The sequence below is a fragment of the Leptonychotes weddellii genome, chromosome 1 (genome assembly GCF_054177405.1).
Source record: "Leptonychotes weddellii isolate Sample4059 chromosome 1, ASM5417740v2, whole genome shotgun sequence".
In the NCBI taxonomy this organism is placed as follows: domain Eukaryota; kingdom Metazoa; phylum Chordata; class Mammalia; order Carnivora; family Phocidae; genus Leptonychotes; species Leptonychotes weddellii.
This window is the reverse complement of record NC_138369.1, coordinates 15,434,461-15,450,215: the sequence shown is the minus strand read 5'-3', so window position 1 is coordinate 15,450,215 and position 15,755 is coordinate 15,434,461. Positions and strand designations below refer to the sequence as shown.

The window sequence follows — 15,755 nt, the reverse complement described above, 5'->3', positions numbered from 1 at the left end:
CACAGTGAGAGAGGGAACACAAGCAGGGGGAATGGGAGAGGGAGAAGCAGACTCCCCGCGGAGCAGGGAGCCCAATGTGGGACTCCATCCCAGGACCCTGAGACCATGACCTGAGCTGAAGGCAGATGCTTAATGACTGAGCCACCCAGGCGCCCCTACCTCCTTCTTTATACATCTACTTTCTACCTCCTTCAACTGCACCCCTGCAACAGACTCAAAACTGGGACACAAGCACTATCCCACTCAGAACTTCCAGGGACACCCCACTGGCCCAGCTGAACCTTTCACGTCAGCCTTTGCCCCACTTTTCCCCAAGGACACTTCCTTTGGCTCTACTCCTTGGTCCTCAGGCATGGCCTGGTCTTTCACTCCTCCACCTTTTTCAGGTCACCCAAGGACAGCCCCTCATCTTACCCGCCTGCCACAGACTCAGCCTTCCCCTCGTTTTGCAGTCTAGGCGCCCCTGTTTATTCCGAGTCTCTCAAGTCCTTACCAGTGCTTGGCTGATGCTGGCTTACATTCCACTGTCACCTCCTGATCAACGGTAGATCCCTGATGATACCAGCACCATTCAGGTCCCTAATGTCTGCTGAACTGCCTCATGTTGAACCTTCTTTCTCTCTCCTCATGCCCCCGATGACCACTGTCCTTGTTCAGGTCCCCTATCTCCTTACTGGACCACAGGAGTAACCAACTTGCCTCCAGTCCAGTCTCCACAGTCACAATGGGGGCTTTTTTTTTTATATTAAAAAAAAAGTTTTTAAATAAATGTTATGCCCAGCATGGGGATCAAACACACAACCCCAAAAGCAAGAGTCCCATGTTTCACTGACTGAGCCAGGCACCCTAGGGTCACTTCTTAAAACCACCACAGCTGTGCTCCAAGACCTTCAAACCACCACAGCTGTGCTCCAAGTTCCTTCTGGTTCCAAGCCAACCTTCTAGAACATACAGAAAAGGTGCCCTGTCTTCTCTCTCCTCACTCCTTGCCTCTGTTCACTTCTTTTCCTTCCACAGAGTTGTGACCTTCCTGCCATCAACTCCTTCACCAGTCAAACCACTAACCTTTCTTGAGGGTCCAGCTCAATTGAAATCCCACCCTAAAGCCTGCCCTCCCCAGCCTAGGACCCAGGCTCCTTGGCTTACTTCAGCATAGTGCCCAGAGCACCAGTAGAGGCCCCAAGAAAGCTCAGACAAATCCTAGTTTCTGAGAATGGTCCCTCACAGCATGTTCCTGGAGTTCTGTGTGGAGTCCCTGATCACTTCTCCCATATTGCCCTGGCATTGTGCCCACCACCAAACACCTGGGCTTGGTCTTCACCAGAGAAGCACCCAACCAAGGCTACCATCATCAGTCTGATGCAACACAAACACAGGTGGGCATAGCCAAACGTTCAACCTGGATTCAAATCCTGACTGCCACATGATGACAGCCGTGTGTCCTTGGGAACATTCCCTCATCTAGGACTCTGCTTCCTCAGTCAATATAAAGGATTCTCATAACCATTAGCAATGATGCACATAGACCAGAAACAGAAGGCCCATGACTGTGGCTGATGTATTCTATCACATCACTGACCCTCAGAAAGCAGGAAAGGCTAGAACAACTGTGAGATAAAGAGATGAACATACTCTCATCTGCATCAAGAATGAACACACCTCTTAAAAAAAAAAAAGAAAGAAAAGAATGAACACACCTCTACTCTGAGATGGATACAACAGCCCTGCCCAACAGGAAATGCAATGCCTCAAGTTCAAGAGATAAGATTTTTAACAATCAAGGGCGCCTGGGTGGCTCAGTCATTAAGCGTGTGCCTTCCGCTCAGGTCATGATCCAGGGGTCCTGGGATCAAGCCCCGCGTTGGGCTCCTGCTTCTCCCTCCCCCACTCCCCCTGCTTGTGTTCCCTCTCGATGTGCCTCTGTCAAATAAATAAATAAATCATCTTTAAAAAAAAAAAAAAGATTTTTAACAATCAAATGCCATGCCTCTTCTTTCCTAAACAATCTCAGTCTAAGTGGTTCCAGGGTCCCCCTCTTACCCCACCACTCTCAGTGTTTAACAGACACCAGCTAACTTGCCGAAGATACAGTTAAATCCTTGGTCATGCTTAGTCTTCTGACCCACACATTCCTGAATACAGGATTCTTCTCCCTGCCCCCCCCCACAACCCCAGCTTGGCATTCCCTTGGCTCAACCTTTTCAGCCTCTCAGCTGGCTCCTCCTCCCTCCTCATCTCTCCTCTACTGGCTGACCTCACAGCCAGAGGTCCTGAACCCCTCCTCTCCCTGACACTACCTATGTGGCCACCAGCAAGATCTTTCTAAACATAGGTCTGGACCCTGCCACTCCACTAGTTTAAGTCTTCTCAGGCTTCTGCACCCTGAGGATAAAGTCTGAACTCCCAAGCACAATGAGAAAGGCCTAGAGATCCCACTCGCCAAGCTGGAGGACTCACAGGTGCTATTTTAGGAGCTCATGTACATGTGGTTCCCTGTGTCCAGACCTTGCTGTCCCCCAGCTAATTCCTGCTGGCCCTGCAAGCCTCAGCTTAGGAATTCCCTCTCCTCAGGCTCCCAAAGCACCATGTGAGCACACTTAGTGGGCAGATACTATCAATCATAGGTTCCTTAATCCCCACTGTCCCTGAAACTGTGTTCCTTAAGGGCAGAACCAGCCTCTTTTACATGGGTACCCTGAACCTACCACAAAATTAGGCCAAATAGTGAAGCCAAATATTCATTAAATGAATGAATGTATTTTGCCACAAATCAACTTTTCCAAAAACAGTTAAGACTTGCTTTCTTCCTCTTTCAACCAAGGCTCATACCAACAAGAGCTTTCATGTTCCAACCAGGTGTTTGTTGCCTATATAGTACTGCTTACTCTTCCTTTCATACAGTACCCCACAGGCTTTGAACAGGCTCACACTATGCATCCTACTCTCTCCTCAAATCTGATTTCTCTAAGAAATGGCTCCTCAGCCTCCTTTAAACATGCAGGCCATGAGCTCTTATTTCTTGGCTCCACAGCAAAGTTCAATTCAACTTCTCCATACTCCAACTAGAGATTTTTATGTCTCCAAGGTTGAATCTTTTTTAAAACAGGGACATTCCAAAATTATCATGTCTCTGAACACTAAGCATAGAACAACCTGATAAAGTTACAATATCCCATCTACACCAGACTCCAAAACACCTGGTAGCACATCCAACTCTTTATCTGGGCTTATGTCCTATAAACACCACCTCCCTGCACTGAGTCTGGGTTCCATGCCAGGAATCGCTTCTCCTAGCTTATTTAGGGAAATAGCAGGCCCGGCTCTTAAGTTAGAACTTTAGGCTATAAACGTGTTGTCCCAGGCTCTAGCTTCCACCAAAGCAAAACTTCATGATCGTCATTAAAACTAATTCTGAAGTAAGTCATTTGCAAACCTAAGAGCTTCACATGTCATAGAGATTAAAATATGCATTTTTAATTAGCACTTGAGTTTGTATGAAATTAACTCGGAATTTCTGGCAGGATTCTAAGCCGAGACAGCATTTTCTCTGGAGACACTTTACACATACACCCGCTGGTCAATCTGGTTTTCCAAACACCAAGTAAAAAGGTGAAAAGGCAGGAGGCTTCCAGAGAAGCTCGAGTGTGTGAGTGTGAGTGTGTGAGTGTGTGTGTGTGTGTGTGGCGGGGGGAGGGGGGATGACCCCAAGGCTCTGAGCAGCTCAGGTCCCAGCGGCTGCGGCGCCCTTCCACGCCTCCTGCGGGGGGTCAATGCCCCATCCTCCGGCTTCCGCCCAACTGGGCCGCGCGACCACCCTCTTTGCAAGCCCAGGGGGCGGCCCAAAGGCCGTACACGCCTGTGGCCAACGCGCAGGCCCCGCGTTCCCCGGAGCGCGGGCCGGGCTGAGGCCTGGCCCATCGCCGCGGCGCGGAGCCCGGGCCCGGCCGCGGAACGCCCTGAGCCTTCGCCTGAGGGGCCGAGAGGAGGGGGGCGGCTCTCCCCGGGCCACGCCGCTGCCTCACCCGCAAAGACGTCCACAACCGTGTCCCCACCCCGGGCGAAACCGCGAGCAGCAGGTGTTCCTCGGGAGGCTCGGCCGGCCACGGGGATGGGGGCCTGGGCTGCCAGGCTCGGCGGCAGGGGACGGGCGGCGCACTCACCGAGCGCCGGCGGGCGGGCCGCGGCAGGTGTTTGCTCCTCCCGGCCGCAAGACGCCGCACCGCCGCCGCCGCCGCCGCTCCCCGGGGACTCGGCGCCAAGCTGCCGTCGCCGCCGCTGCTGCCGCCGAGCCCGAGGAGCGCGAGCGCCGCACCGCAGCCTCCGCGCGAGCACGTACCGGGCGGTGAGAGGGCGACGAGCGCGAGGGCGGGGCGCGCGGCCGGAGCCTAGCAACCGCCTGACACGCGAGCGCCGCAACCAATCCCGCCGCCAGCTCCGCGCGGCATCGACCAGCAGTCCGCGCGACGCCCGCTTCTGCCTGCGTCCACCGCCCCGCAGCGCGCCGCACCCGCGCACAGGCCCCGCCTCCATCCGCGCCGCTTTGCTCATTGGCCCGCCACGCCCCCGCCCGAAAAGACACGCCCCACCCTGGAAGACACGCCCCACCCTGGAAGACACGCCCCGCGGCCGGCCGGGTCCGTCCCCGAGACACGCCCCGGCCCGTCCGGGTTGCCCCCAGCCCTCTCGTCTGGTAGTGGGGGGAGGGGCGCCCCGCCCAACCTCAGGCCTTCGGACCACTGAGACTCGTCCCTCCGACCCAGGGTGGTCGGGCTCGAAAACTGGCCTTGCCACGAATGACCACCTATTTTTTGGCCCTCATTTCTCTCGAACGCAAATCAAGAGGTATTTCTAAGCCATGAAAACAATCAGGAAGCGTCCTCTAAATCGCTAAGGATGATCCTGTTGCTTTGCCCTTACACGGATGGGGAAACTGAGGCGAGGGCCGGAAGGGCGGGAAGCTGGCCTCTCTCCAAAGGCCTAGCCCCTAGCCGGCGAGGGCGTCCGGGAAGCGCCTCAGGCCTGACCCTGTCCCCTCCCCCTGCCCCCGAACTCCGGAATCCGATGCCTCCTCTGGCGCCAGAAATAGCTTTGACCCGCTGGCGAGCTGGTCACTCTCTACTTGTGGCCCGCATTCTTTCAGGGGGTGGGGGAGTAAGGAGCGGAGGTTACTGCTGAGGTCCTTCTCCCTTCAAGGGGAGCGTCCTAAAGGTGCTCTCCCTCCCCCCAGGGCTTACCTACGGCCTCCAACCCCTACGGCCCCAGAGACCTGAAAAAGTACTAGATGGGTCTGGGGATGGCATGCATAGTGGGCTTTGCTCCCTTTAGCTCCCAAATCCTGCTCAGGATGTGTCCATTCCCTCCTGGGCCTATGTCCAGGTTGGAATTCCAAGCCTGCACTTTTGTCAGAGAGCACATTCTGAACACAACTGGCTGCTGCCTGCCAGGTGGTCCTCCCTGAATCCAGACAGGTGTGAGTCTCCCTGGCCTTCTCCCCCTCCTTAAAGAGGGGCGTCATTGCTGGGAGAAATACATTTCAGAGAGCTGAAAGGAAAGTCATCTCCCAAATGCACATACCTGTTTGTGATTCCTTTTTTTTAGATTTTATTTTTGTAAGTAATCTCTAGATCCAACGTGGTGCTGGAACTCACAACCCTGGGATCAAGAGGTTCATGCTCTAGCAACTGTGCCAGCCAGATGCCCCTTGATTCTTTATACTTAAATGCATAGCCTCCAAACCTCATTCACACAGACTAGAAAAGGAACTAAAAACCAGGGGAAAGTCCCCAAATCATCCTTCAGATGTTAAAACTAAATAATTAATGGCCTCTCAAATCCAAATTTAAAATTCTGCTGCTTTGAAAAGGCTAAGAATGTGAAAAGTTACTTGGGTTTCTAAATCCAATATATTCTCTCATTCACTTCTTCAGTTTACCAAGTCAACACACGCACAAACACACACACACACACATACACCCAACCCAACATACACCAGGCACTGGTTTGCAGCCCTAGGTTCTGCTGGGTATTTCAGTGCCTGACTGTATAGTTATATATAAATGTTTTTCCAAAACAAAAGACATCAGTGGGTACTGGCCTCCTAAAGTACCTCCCTCCTACCATCTGCACAGAAGCTGCTGGCCACTCTAGTCCTCACTGACCATCCATGGAAGCCAGAGTAACTCCCCTTCTTCCTTTTTGGCCCTGGTCTTCCCAGATGAAGCACCAGGCCTCATTCTGGCCTCCAGAGTCCCAGTGCCCCATGCCTAAGCAGCCTCCAGATTTTTGACCCATAGGAAGGGGCCTCAATTAGATGGTCCCAGAAGGTGGGATAGTCCTGGAAGGAGAGAACAACAACCAGAGTATGCCTAAAGCTGTTATAGCCAAATCCTTTCCAGTACTTGCCAATCTAGGTTTGGGGTTCAGTTGGAGGCATTGTGGCTCCCAGGCTGGCCCTAATGCTCTCCCCCTTCCCTAGCCCTTCAGTCCTGGCAGATCTCACATGTTTTCCACCCCCCAGGCCAGAATGGCTCTAACCTCTGGGCGTCATTGTTGACTTTCTTCATTTTGTTCTCCCCACCCCCCTATTCCAGGCCCTAGAAGGCAGACGGCCTGGCTGGCCAGAGTTGACCAGCCTTTTGGGGCCTAACTAGCCCCAGCTGGAGCCCCATCAGCTCCTACGGAGCCCATAGGAAAGAGGGAGGTGGACAGCTGTCCTCATGGGCCCCTAGGTTAAGTGGGGTCTATAAAGGAAAGGCCTGTTATTCTCTGTAGTCCTGAGAGTCAAAGCCTTTGCCCTACCAGGGAACTACATAACCCATCCTAGTGCTCGGGACAAGGTCCCCAATGACTCACCCTTGGGAGCTATTCTAGACCCAGGAAGGCCTAGGCCACCTGGGATGATGCTCACAGCCAGTTGGGCATAGCCAAAAGTGAGGTCCAGAGAACACCCAAGAGGAGCTGCCCACGGGGCCCATGTGGTATGGGCTGGGGGAGGATTGATCAGAAGCTGAGAATAGGGTTCTTCAGGCCTGATAGCCCTCAACTCTCCTGGCCCTTCAGCCTCCAGTGTTTCCTCCACTTAGATCCCAAGCCAGAGGCTCCAGAAAAATTATCTGATTAAGGTTTGTCTCCCCCACTGGAGTATGAGCCCTTGAGGCCAGAGACCAATCTGCTTGGCCCCATATTATAACCACCACCTAACTGCCTACACATAGTAGAGGCTCCATTTCTGTTTGAGAAGGAAAGAATGAGATGTTGCTTGCCTCACTTCCTGGTTGGTAGTCACCACCAAGGGTCCAAGCCCTGTGCAAAGCCTAAGGCAAATGCCCCAGTGTTTACCTGGGACCAATGTGATTTAAGCTAAAGCTTTGGTTCTAGCTCAGATAAAAATCCAGCAGACACCGACATGGACCAAACTTTCCTCTGGTCCTAGGATTCCAGGACTTTTTACTCTGGCATGTTCCCAAGGAATTGAAGGCTAAGAGCCAGGGCCCAGATTCAGACTCTTCCAGAGGAAGAGAGGCTCCTGTCGCTGCTGCTCCCCCAGGCCCAATGAAGAGGGGCAAGGGACAGTGCTAGCTGAGGATGGAGGCTCCTGCCCCAAATGCCCAAGCAGGGCCAGCCAAGTCAGGGCAAGGGAGGGGTCCCTTTTGTCTGGATTTAACAGAAGGCAGATTGTCTGGCAGCTCTGGCAGAAAGAAAGGGCTGATAAGTTCATCCGGGAGAAACTGCCAATAGGCGTGCTTGCGGGTCACCACCAGCCTTCCCAGAAGCCAGTTCCTTCTCTTGCAGGGCCCTTCACTCCAGTTCTTCCACTAGACCCCTTTCTACGTGTCTGGCTCAAGGCCTGCCTCCAGTCAGCCAGGTGGCAGCTTCCACACCTGCCCCTCCACAAGTATACAGTCCTGTGGGGACATCAACCCCACGGCAAGAATAAGTGTTGATTGAATGAATAAAAATCACCTCTTCCCCCTCAGTGGACACAAATGCCTCAGTCACATTCCACTCCCCGCTGGCTCTGAGATAAGACAGTCCTCCAAGCCTGACTTTGGGCGACTGTTCCTAAAACACTGGGCTTGCGGCCTTGAACACTGGACTAAAGACCAGATTATGTCTGGTCTTGGCCAGGCAGCCAGTGGAAGCAAGCAGACTGAAGGTCCTATTTGTTAATTCTCTTCAGTCACTGACCAGCTAGCCCCCAGACCCAGTAGTGGGAGAAGCTACCTGTACGGTCCTGGTTCAGCCAGATTGGCAGTCTCTCTCTGCTCTCAGTCATGTGTCTAGGTCTGGCTCAGGGCCCCACCACTGGCTTCTCCAGGACAGAAACACCTCGTCCTCTCAGAGGGGACCTAAGATCTGGGCCTGTTTTTCTCACCAGCCTGGGCTCCCCTTAGGGGCCCTTTAGTCAAGAGATGTTAATGAGGGGCGCCTGGGTGGCTCAGTCGTTAAGCGTCTGCCTTCGGCTCAGGTCATGATCCCAGGGTCCTGGGATCGGGCCCCACATCGGGCTTCCTGCTCTGCGGGGAGCCTGCTTCTCCCTCTCCCACTCCCCCTGCTTGTGTTCCCTCTCTCGCTGTCTCTCTCTGTCAAATAAATAAATAAAATCTTAAAAAAAAAAAAAAAGAGAGACGTTAATGGGCTTCCCAACAATCGCTGATTCTCATTCTGTTATCATGGCTGTTGGGTATGACCTCGGAACACTGGAATGTATTGGACCCAAGTAGACAGTCTTTGTTCTAGGCTGAATGCTGACAGAGACAGGCAGGGTCTCTAGGAGCCCTACCTGTGGTCTGGGAATCCCCAACATTTCTGGGATCCAATTTGAGGGACGCTAATAAAAGGATAAAGAGTGAATGTTAGCTCCTCAGTCAAGCTTCCCATTGTGTCCATATGAAGAATAAGTCCCCACTGGGACCTAAAGTTAAGTTCACTGTGTGATCTTTCATAAGTTGTTTGCCTTCTCTGAGCTTCTTGGTCGTCCCATCATCAAGTGACCCCATGTGTGTGGGCTTCAGACTTGCCAGCTTGCTGAGAGTGATAGAAGATCACTTTAAATGGCTGAGTCAGGACCAGGATGAAACATCTATCACGCGTTGTCAATGCACAGATACTTACTGAGTCTATTGTATGCTGGGAACACAGTGAGGGATGAAATGAACAAGCCCTGCTGTTGTGGAGCCCACATTCAAGTGTAACAAGATAGAGACTAAATAATAAGTCAATGAGGGTCTGAGATCAGCTGGCAATAAGTCAGTCCCCTTGATCAAGGGATGGGAGGGCGGGCCAGGGGCTGCTCTGTGGTCCAGTTCATCAGGGAAGTAAGTCCTGCAGGAGGTGAAGGAGGGAGCCCTGGGGTTTTCTAGGGAAGGAATAGCACAAGCCTAGGGAATGGCCACGGTAAAACAGAGGAAGAAGCGGGCAGGCAGGTCTGAGGAACCTCTGAGGTAGCCATGGCCTGAGCAGTGAATGGAGCAGTGAACAAACGACAAAGAACAACTGGTGGGAGGGTAGGCGCCAGAGCTGGGTTGAACCAGGCTGGGGTTTGCCAGGAATATAGGATCCCAAGAGCAAGGGGCATGGAAGCTGAAGGGTGGGAGCAAGAAGGAGGGGAGTGGGGATGGTGCCTCAGGCCTCCTGGAAGGAATGTGGTGGGGTGAGGAATGAGGGGGCAGCAGCTTGGCCCCAGCCCTGGAGCCCCTCCTGCTTCTGGTAGGTGGGGAAAGAGAGTTGGGAGAGCAGGCAGGGGTAGGGGCAGAGATGGGGTCTTGTGGGGGAAGGGCACCAGGCACCACAGAAGTCAAGTCGGAACAAGCATTTAGAGACAACATTTCTCACTTTCCCTGCCTCCACCTTCGCCTGGAATGCAGAGAGGTGGCATCCCTCCTCCTAGCCCCAGAGGAGGAAGAAGAAAGGGAGGGAACATTCCCTTGGCCTTGGGCAGCTCCTAGTAGGTGCTACAGGTCAGGGCTTAGGAGAGACCCTGCAGAGTCCCATGGGGAGAACCGAACACCTAGCACCAACTCCTGGTTGTAAGGAAGTCCATGGGCTGGGCCAAGGTGGAGGTGGGAGAGAGTAGGGGGGATGGGGTGGGAAGTGTGGAGTAGGGGGAGGGTCCTGCCCCAAGACAGGGTCCAGGGCAGTCACCTACCCAACTCCCCTGAGGCTGTTGCCAGAGACAGTTGCAAACACACAGGTGCACAGCTAGGGTGACAGGAAGGGTGTCATCTGGCAGGCAAGGGAGGCCTTGGTCAGCTGATCCATCCATCTCTCCCTCCTGGTTACTGCTCAAGGCCAGTGACCTTCAAAGGTCCCTCCTTGCAGTTGCCATTTACCCAGCTGGACTGAGGTCCTGGCTGGGGTCACCCATGAATGAGCAGGAGAGGGTCTATGTCCATCAGTGGGCTGAAGCTGACAAGGGACCCCAGAGACCAAGAAGGCCTGAAGTGGGAAGCCCTGGAGGTTGAGTTCAGTATGGGTCCTTGAGGTAAGAGAGACCCCAGCCTGAAGCTAGAGCTCTGAGCCTCTGGGTGTAGGCATGGCTGGCTGCAAGTATGGTGATGGCTCTTTGCAGAGGTGTTGACATGGCCCGGACAAAAAGACACATTCATGATGGCTGGAGAGTTTTTCCAGAAAAGGTGAAAAAAATTCTTTCTTTCCTTCTTGATTTTATTTATTTATTTGACAGAGACACAGATAGCAAGAGCAGGAACACAAGCAGCGGGAGTGGGAGAGGGAGAAGCAGGCTTCCCCCCGAGGAGGGAGCCCGATGTGGGACTCGATCCCAGGACCCTGGGATCATGACCTGAGCCGAAGGCAGACACTTAACGACTGAGCCACCCAGGCGCCCCTTTTCTTTCTTTCTAAGAAACATATCATCTCTGCCTCCTCCAGCCCATCCCCATGCCCCCAGGCACAGAAGTGAATGTGGCAGCTGGTATAATACAAAGGTGGGGACATGGGGGTGGAGGGAAGGCTGCTTCTGAAAGGGATATCCTGGATCTCAGAGCCAGGGCCCAGCAGCTGCTCATTTCATGTTGGAGGGGCCCCAGGAAAGAAGGCTGGCCTCAGCTGACCCCCTACCCTCCTTCTGCCTGAAACTTCCTTGTACCCTGCTGCCTGGGACCCTCGGGGATTAATTCAATGTCAGCAGCCCTGGTGTTGAGGTAGGCAGAAAACTGGGCCTCTTTACAGGCCTCTTTGCAGCACCCACAGACACTGGGACCAATCTCACCCCCAGTGGGTCCCCTCAGCTCACAGGAGGCAGAGCCTGGGGTACCCACAGGCCTCCTTGCACTTAAAGCGGGTGGGTACTAGTGGGCAGGCCAGGGTTGAGGCCCCAAGGGCTGGGTGCACACAGGCAGGGGTCCTGGTACCTGCCTCTGACTGACTGGGCACTTGGGCAAACCCGTTTCCCTCTCCAGACCCTTTCCCTTTCTGACCCTTGTTGGCCAAAGTTTTACAAAAGACCCATGGTTGTTTCCTCTCCTTCCTAGAAGGGCCCGGACACAGGCGCATATGAGGAGCTGAGGAGGGGAAGAGAGGTGAAAAAGCAACCCAGGGACTAGTGTGGGCTTGGGCTCCAGAGGGGTCCTGAGGGAGGCAATGCACCCCAGGAGGATGGATTTCAGGGGAACCTCTGGAAGGGGCAGGAGAGCACTTGGCTTCCTCCCTAGCTCCCTTCTCTACCCAAGCATTTCCTTCCCTGGGTATTCCAGTTGCATCTGAATGCAAGGGAGCAAGCAGATGCTCCCCTTCCCCCAATCCCACCCCACCCCCCATCTCTCCCCTGGCTGCCATTCTCCATTCCCACGCCCAGTGACCAGGGAGCTTCCTCACCTGCTGCTGCCCCGGCTCCCTCCCTCTTCTGGGCCCGCAGCTGTTCCCTGACAGCTGGACTACTGAGGCATTGCCTCAGGCTGAACTGCCAGGACCTTCTCCTCCCCTGTCACGATGGCCCCCCACAGCCGTGCCTTTCAAATGTCCCTGACCTCCAGTCCCGGAGACCCACCACAGCTGTGGGCCACCTGCACCTTTGCAAGAAGCAACAGCTGCCTTTTTCCCAGGCTCCTCCAGGGCCAAGGTCTCCTTGCCTTCTGTCAGCCTGAGGGTGAGGTGCCTGCCCCTACCCTGCACGTCTCCCTTGTCTTCTCGGGCCTTGGTCTTCTGAGCATCTTCTCCCATAAAACAATGGGAGGGGGCTTTGGGGAGGAAGGACTGTGGGGCCCTGTGGGAGCAGCAAGAACCAACTTCCAAACCCAAACCTACCTGCCCTACTCAGGGCTCTGCCTGACTTCTTGCTGCTGGAGGTTAGGGACTCCTCACTCTCCCTTCACATCCCCCTCACCTGCCCAGCTTGGCCCCTCCCCTCCAATACCTTACCTCCCACCTCTCCACCCTGCATCCTCCCCATACATCTCCACTTCCACTTCTCTCAATACCTACCCCCAGTTCTTTTGTACCCCAGTTTTTATTTTTTATTTTTTATTTTTTAAGTAGGCTCTATGCCCAGGGGTGCCTGGCTGGCTCGTCAGAAGAGCAGGGGACACTTGATCTCAGGGTGGTGAATTCATGCCCCACATTGGGTGTAGAACCTACTGTTTGTTTGTTTGGGTTTTTTGGGTAATATTTATTTATTTATGTAAGTAATCTCTACACCCAGCGTGGGGCGTGAACTCACCACCCCGAGATCAAGTGTACCCTGCTCTACTGACTGAGCCAGCCAGGTGCCCCCACCCCAGTTTTTTCTTTGTACATGACCCAGGTCACATGGAACCTCTTTCACTTGCTACAAACACACCAGGCATTTGCCAGCTCCTCTCAAGCCCTCCCACATGCAACACTTCTGCCCACAGCATTCTTTTCCCTCTTAGCCTACCTCATTCCTGCTCATCCCAGTCTGTTTCTGGCCTGGGCAGGTGTCCCTGTTCTGGATCCCTGCTGAGCCCACCATATTAGTATGTCAGATTTAAAAATTTAAACCTAGCACAGACTGGATGATCTGTGTCTGTCTACTCCCACCCCTCCATTCCAGGAACTTCTAGAACTTGGGGCAGGGCCCGGCACTTAGAATGTACCTAATAAAATTGGAATGAATGAATGAACATTTGATTGAAAATGAGGCCTCCTGGAGCCTTCTGGAGAGATTTCCCAGAGAATCCAATTGGCATTTCAGAGCCCAAACTCTAGAAGCCAGCACACCTTCAGGAATTCCAGCCACCCGCAGGATAAATTTAAGCCCCACCCTACACTACTGTGGGCAGTAAGGACATGCCCTAGGCTAGTCGAAACCCACCAGTCTCATACCCTCTCCCCAACTCCCTGCAGAGTACCACCTGTGAGGGTCCCTCTTCCTCCACCTACCCAAGTTCTGCTTATCCTACTTAAGAACAACACCCTCAAGCCTTCCCAGCATCTGACTTCCCATTGTCTCTGGGAGACCCCCAAGCTCCTAGAGGGCAAAGATGGCCCTTTATAATAACATCTACCATCACTGGGCTCTGTCCTGCACCCCTGGACACACAAAATTTCTCCGTGCCTCCCAAAAACCCTCTGTGGCAATTATTGGCCCCATGTTGCAGATGAGGAAACTGAGGCCCAAGATTTAAGTCACTTACCAAAGGTTACACAGCAAGTGGCCAAGCTGTGGATCTGTGTTCACTTTTACAGCCTTCACTGTGCCTGGCCCAGGGTAAGGGACTCCACTGATGCTTGCTGAAGGAGGGAATGAATGGATACAGTTGCATCAAAATTTCAAGTAGCTGGACCCGGGGTGGGGGGGCAGGACGCAGAGGCCTTGGACTCAGGAGAGGGGCTTCCAGACTTGGAAGAAACATGACCAGGTCCCTGTCTTCCCTCCCCACTTGTGCACATAGCCAGTGGCCACTCGGCCTCCCCTCAGTGGAGTCTTGACACCGTTGAGCTATGAGAGTAAGTCAGGAACCAGTAAGGGAGGGAAGAGGCTTCAGGGCAACCTTAGTGAGGAAGAAAAGGCAGAGGCCTCCAGATCAGCCAGCCTATTTCAGAAAGCAGCAAAAAGGCCTGGGGGCCAGTGGTTGGACAGAGGTATTCTCAAGATAGCCCGATTATAAATTTCTGCAGGATTATCAGATTATGCAGTTCTGGCATTTAATCTAAGCTCACTTCAGTCCTGAATTGTAAAAGGGTAAGGAACTGGGTGGAGGGCAGCGAAGTAGGCAAGTCAAATCACAAAGCTCTTTCTTTACTGAGCATCTACTCTGTCCCCAGACATGCAAGAAGGCCCAAAGCGGAAAAGTAGAAGTCACAGCTGGGACAACTAAGAAGCATGTGTTTCCACTCTGCAGGGGGTGGAGAGCTGCACACAGGAATCAAGGTGTGTGGAGGGGAGTCAAGCAGCTTGCCTGGGCTAAGGCGGCCACCTGGAGGAGGGGGTCACTGCAGCTGAGTCTTTGCGGGAGGGGAGCCTCTGTGTTTCCTGCTGGCTTACTAAATTCCCAGGAGGGGTTCAGCAGTATCAGAGCCTGTCTAGGCCTGACCAGATGGACAAGAATGGGGCAAAGGTGACTGCCCAAGCAGGCCCTGACCAGGCCTCCTAGACTTTGCTGGAACTTGCCTGACTCTGAGCAGAATGGTCTGGAGTGAGGTCAAGTAGGGGGAGCCCAGGGAAGGAGATAGGGGCACTAACAAGATAGGCAGCTGGACTTGCATTGCCCAACACTAGAGTCATCTGTTCCAGATTCCTTTCATAATGGGATAAAATGTACCAACAGTGAGGCCCAGAGTGGGGCCTGGTAGAGCCCAGTGACTGCAGTGCCAGGACAGTTGGGTCCCAGGAAAGCCAGGGAAGCACACACATTCCTTGGCTTCCTGTCCCCAGCAGCTGCAGGAAGCTGCTCCAAGCTCCCAGCTTTGCCCAGCAGCCCCCATGGACGGGAGAAAGTCTTGTTTCTTGCCATCCCTCTGATTGGACACAGAGAGAGTCCTGGATGGGGTGGCTGAGTACTCAACGGCAGGCCCCAAGGGAGAAGGTGGGGCTGCCAGTCAACACTTGGAAAGGCAGCCTAGGTCCTGTCTGGGACAGAGCCTGGGAAGGGGGTACCATGGATTTCATTCCCTGTGGCAAGGGTCCCCAAACTTCCTTACCTCCATAATCTGAAAAAGCTATTAACACTTTTCCCAAACACTCCCTACACCCACAATCTTGCCTATAATTTAAAAGGGTCCTAAACATCTGGCAGTGCTTGGAGGGACTCTAGGCTAGGAGCCTCTGGAGTGTGCTTAAGGTCGATTAAATTTCAGTCTGTTTCTTCTTCTACTGGCTGTGAGTCATGGGCCATCTCCTGGCCATCTTGACTTGCACTGCCCTCTAGAGCCTAAGGGGTTGACTAGGGGAGCCTCAAGGGGCCCACCAGCTCTGCCATCTCCTTGGAGCTATTTCTGATCATCTTATTGGAGACTATAAAAAAACAACAGCTTTAGGGTGCCTGGGTGGCTCAGTTGGTTAAGTGACTGCCTTCAGCTCAGGTCATGATCCCAGGGTCCTGGGATCGAGTCCCGCATCGGGCTTCCTGCTCTGCAGGGAGCCTGCTTCTCCCTCTCCCACTCCCCCTGCTTGTGTTCCCTCTCTCGCTGTGTCTCTCTCTGTCAAATAAATAAATAAAATCTTTAAAAAAAAAAAAACCACACAAAAAAAACAACAGCTTTAAAACCAGCTGAGAATCTAGACCTGCACTCATCAGAGGTGGGCTGTCCCTTTCACACTAAGCTTCCTAGATTCC

The 15,755-nt window shown here is 53.5% G+C and overlaps 1 protein-coding gene across 2 annotated transcripts in view; it reads right to left on the bottom strand.

The window, feature by feature from the left end:
- The window catches only part of DAG1 (dystroglycan 1), a 70,625-nt gene extending 66,135 nt beyond the window's left edge, over positions 1-4,490 (bottom strand). The window contains exon 1 of one of the 2 annotated variants that reach the window (XM_006744536.3): positions 4,337-4,490. The gene's annotated coding sequence lies outside the window, so the exon portion shown is untranslated. The other variant, XM_006744535.3, reaches the window with a different exon arrangement.
- Between the last annotated feature and the right edge of the window lie 11,265 nt (positions 4,491-15,755).